The 4,972-nt window shown below is 37.8% G+C and overlaps 1 long non-coding RNA gene across 1 annotated transcript in view; it reads right to left on the minus strand.

Moving 5' to 3' along the window:
• Positions 1 to 4,972, minus strand: part of LOC106867299 (uncharacterized) — a 22,873-nt gene that overhangs the window by 5,390 nt on the left and 12,511 nt on the right. Inside the window, exon 2 of the long non-coding RNA XR_001409121.2 lies at positions 916 to 983. This is a non-coding gene — a long non-coding RNA (uncharacterized LOC106867299). The remainder of the gene's footprint in view (positions 1 to 915; positions 984 to 4,972) is intronic.

Genomic DNA, 4,972 nt, shown 5'->3' on the forward strand with positions numbered 1-4,972 from the left:
TATATATATATATATATATATATATATATATATATCAACAACATATATAAATAAACACAATTGTAAGGTGGAAGGTGTTTATAAGCCATTTAAAAACACACAAAAACCGTTAGATTCACTTCAACATTGAAATCTAATTTGCCAAAATACTTTTATTGCCTTGCGACTGCAACCTGTTTGCTGGCAAAATTCCATGCTGCATGGAATTTTGCCAGTGAACAGGTTGCAGTCTCAAGGCAAGTGAGCTGTGACCAAAATTATTCCACCCATAACCAAAGGCATAGTATACCTAGGAATACATTATTAAATATATCCTTCCTTGTTGTCAAAGGTTACATCTTGATCCAACAAACCTGTAATCCACAATATTCCAGCAATAATCATCCTGCTTTGGGAGAAGGTGGCATGGTATATCTAGGACTACATAACCTAATGTGTCTTCCCCTTTATTAAGATTGTAAAATATATCTAGGACTGAATAACCTCATTTGTTCTGCATCTTTATTGAGGTAGAAGAGGTGTATCTAATGGGGTTTCCCTCTTCATTAAGATTCCAAGGTACACATAGCACTGCATTATATAGTGTGTCCTCCATCTTTGTTAAGATGGCAGAGTGCATCAAGAGTTGCATGATCTAATGTACCTTATCCCTTTATTAAGATGGCAAGATGTATCTAGAACTACATTATGTAAGGTGTCTTTCTTTTTATTTTGATAGCAGAGTATATCTAGGACTAAATTATTTTCTGTGACCTTCCTTTTCCTTAAGATGTTTGGGTGTAATTTGAGGAAGATTTGGCTGCTATTTCTAGCGGAATAATTAAACACATAAAGAGTCCCACTGCTCGACTTCTCAAACAAATTCTAATGATTATATCCTCATAGAGTTTATAAGTGTGTGAAGGACATACAGACCTGACAAGATTCACCAGCTTCCTGTTGCTGAGAGAAGGCCATATCAACTGGTCAGGTTAAGTAGCTTCCTGTTGGAATAGAATAACAATAATAATAATAGTAGATATGTATTCTATATCAATTAATGAATGACAAAAGAACAGGAGTTACGTGTGTGAGTGAGTGTGCGTACACACACACAGTAGCTACCTCACTTACAAAAAATAAATGGTTTTAACATCAAAATGAAGGAAAACAAGATATGAGAGTTCGTTATTAGTTATTTAGGGAAATATATATATATATGTAGTCAACTCAAATAAATGAACCTTTAAAATAGCAATAACAAACAACAAGAGGACGTGCACCAGGAGTGTATTAGTTTGGTGCTTGGTAAAAGGAGAGAGTTTTTGACGTTTCAAGCATAGCCCTTCATCAGGAAGGAAAAAGGAAAAAATTGAAAGAAGGAAAAGAAAAAAAAAGGATCAACAACAGCACGTGTGTAGTTGCACTGCTGCACATGCAATACATACAGTCATCCATCCATCCATGCATTAAGATGTTATTGGTAAACCTCTGCTAATGTGTTGCATTTTTTTGTCTTGAAGTTATGATGAAAAGTCACTCTGCACCAACAAAAAACTAGAATAAGCTCTTTCATCTTTTACTTTATTATTTTGTGTGTGTGTGTGTGTGTGTATTGCCAATAGTAAATGCAGGTGGTTTATTCTTTGCAGCAAAAGACATAGTAATAATAATAATAAACTAGAAGAAAACTGAAATAAATTTGCTGAACTGTAAAACAGATCTGTATCAGGAGAGGAGAGGAGGGTGGAAAAATTTCGAAAATTAGTCAAAGTATTTTTAGCTTTGGATAAGACAAGCACTGATAAGAAAGAAACCATTTCTAAATAGTTTGTTGTTATTTTCATTTATTTATTTTTTATATTTTGTTGGGTGTTCTTTTTTTAAATTTTATTATCAATTATATTGTTTATATAGCTGTTATTATTCTGGGCAACTTCTGGTGGCTTGTGTTCCCACAAATTGTAGGGAAATAGACAGAGATGCCTTGTCATGTTGCTTCAAGTATTCTATCAGTGCCAGTCTGCAGCATTCTGAGATCATGTGATCAATTGACTCTGGATACTCTCTGCATATGTGGCACAATGGGCTGCTTTCATTGTTTGAGGACATTCCTTTGGTAATTCCCAGTTGGAAGGGATTGGTCCCAAGCAGCAATGCTATACATTTTCTGGTTTGATACCAGAGTATATCAGCCACTGAAGAATAAGGGTACTGATCCACATCAGGGTCCCTGATTCTAGTCAGATATTTGTCATGCACTGGTCTGTGCTCCCATTTCTTCTTAAGGGAAGCTGGTTTTCTACTTGTTTTGCCTTATAAAGTTGGGGACCCATTGTCGTTGGGAACACTGGTTCTTCTGCTAGTTTTTCTCTAAGGTATCTTTTATGTATGTGTGTTTCTGTTTGTCCCCTATCACTGCTGGTGTTAGTTTGTATTTGTGCTCATGACTTAGCAGTCTGGCAAAAGAGACTGATAGAGTAAGTACCAGGATAAGGCCAAACTTCTATATTTAGTTCCATAATCTTTGCCTGTGTGACTTTATTTTACCCAAGTATTGAAAAGGTACCCTTAAAATGACAGGACTTTCTTTCCAAACTACGAATTTCTGACGAGAAGTAAACAAACTTTGTTATCAGTAAGTTCAACCGCAGAACTTAGAAAAAAAAAATCAGTGAAGTGTGTGGTGTGTGGTGTGGGCTGTGGGGTTTAGTCTTGTTATGGTTTGGGTCAGGTTGGGTGTGGTCTTGTCTGGTCAGTATCACCAGAAATCAGCTATTTATCATCTTACTTCTGCTATCTATTATCTTAACAATTTAATTAAAGCTGGAATGAGAAGGTTTACATAGCTGCAAGGCCTGCTAGAAACAACAGCCAACTTCCCTTCAGATCATACCTTACTGTCTTGAGAAGAAAAAATATAGGAGAGATATTAGAGAGATTTTGCAGTTCTGGGTACACAATGACAAGTGATGGTCAAGGATGGGACATCTTTGATCACATATTTATTCAATCAGGAGATAACCACTCTCGTCAACTGTGTTCTGAACACAATGTCATTGTAAAAAGTTGTTGTTCTGTGACATAAACAACAGCAACTAGCATATTTATACTTGAATCTCTCAGGACATACTATGAATATGCAAATCATTGTTTTGTGTGTGTGTATACATATGCGTATATATGTGTGGGTGTTTTTGTGTTTGACCCCCGTAACTGCTTGACAACCAGTGCTGATTAGTGGTTCTGTAAAAAAGACCAATAAAATAGGTAAAGGACTTTTAGAGAATAAAGTACTGGGATCTATTTGTCCAGTTAAATCCATCAATGGCAGTGCTACAGCATGGCCACAGTGGGATGACTGAAACAAGTAAAAAAGATAAAAGAGAGAGAGAGAGAAAGAAAAAAAGGAATGAGAGATAAACAAATAGAAGTAAACTGTGATGATATAAAATAACAGCTGCTGTGGGCAGGGCATGAACTCAGAATGTAGGAGTAAACAGTCCCACATTAACTCACTCACTCTCTCTCTCTCTCTCCATTTTAGACAGATAAGATATTGGACACACCACCACCACCACCACCACCACCACCACCATCACTGCCACCACCATCACTGCATTGTCAGTTTTTAAAGTGTTTCTTGAGACTGGAACATTCAGTGATAGATTAAGGGTGATGGAGGTGAAGGCAAAGGTAGTGGTGGTGGTGGAGTAAATGTTGTTGGTGTTGTAGCAGTAGTGTAGCTTTTAAGGTGTGGTAGTCATGGTGGCCTGGACAGTGATATTGGAGTTTATGCTGGCAGTGATATTGGTAACGTTGGTGTTAGCAATAGTGCTGCTGTTGATGATAATGGTGATAGCAACAGTGGTGGTGGTGGTGGTGGTGGTGGTGGTGGTTGTAGCAATGATGGTGATGGTGATGGTGATGGTACTAGTCATACTGTTTGCTGCTGCTTAGGAACTAAGGAAATTGGTGAATCGTTAGATGTATCAGATAGAACTAATGGTGCCTCATAGATAACGAGAGCAGGAGACAGAGAGAGAGAGAGAGAAAGAGGGAGAGAGATACAGACATGCAGGGAGAGGAAGAGAGAAAGTGTGTCAAGGAGGACTTAGCCATTTGATAAATAGAGACTAGGATGACCAATGCTTTGTGACTTAAATTCACACACACACACACAAACATATATACATACATATATAAAAATATATATGTATGTATGTATGTATATATATATACGTGTGTGCATGTGATCACCCAAAAACATCAGGTGTCAAAGTGGACTGGCACACCAGAACATTTGGTACAAGTTGTATGTACTGAGAAACCAATTCATGACTGTAAAGACATGGGAAAACCGTTTGACCAGTGCCAAAACAGTTACTTAACAAGGTTAAGGATTCTCATGAACATGGCATGCTTTGGTTTGCCTCTGGTGTGAGAAACTCTGACCAGGTCCAAAAGTCTCCCAGGAGAAATGGCAGAATGTCCTGTGCAGATGCTTCTGTTGTTGCTAGAATGATACACACTAAGTTTCCAGCAATTGTGATGGTTTTAGGAGTGGTGAGTAGTGAAGGTCATGCTACCTCACATCTTTCTACAGGGTCTTTGAATTAAAGCTGCTGGATACATTGGGGTACTGGAGACAGTTATTAAGCCCTGGCTGGATGATGTGAACAATGGAAAGCCTTGTGTGTTTCAACAAGATTCAACATCTCTCCCCAAAGTCCATGCAAACCCAACAATGGACTTTAAACGATCTTTGCAATCATCCAGTAAACTGGCCAGATTTAAATTCCATTGGCTCCTAGGTTGGAGCATTGTTGAACAGAAGACTAATCAACATTCTCACAATACCACAGCTTCAATGAAAGCTGACATTGTCCAGAGAATGTCCAAAATCAATAAAGACTATTTAGTGCAGGCAGGAAAATGATTCCAGTTCCCACACTTTAAAAGAACAGTGGGGACTTAGTTGCCAACCCAATAT

This window comes from Octopus bimaculoides, chromosome 21 (genome assembly GCF_001194135.2).
Source record: "Octopus bimaculoides isolate UCB-OBI-ISO-001 chromosome 21, ASM119413v2, whole genome shotgun sequence".
Classification (NCBI taxonomy): Eukaryota; Metazoa; Mollusca; class Cephalopoda; order Octopoda; family Octopodidae; genus Octopus; species Octopus bimaculoides.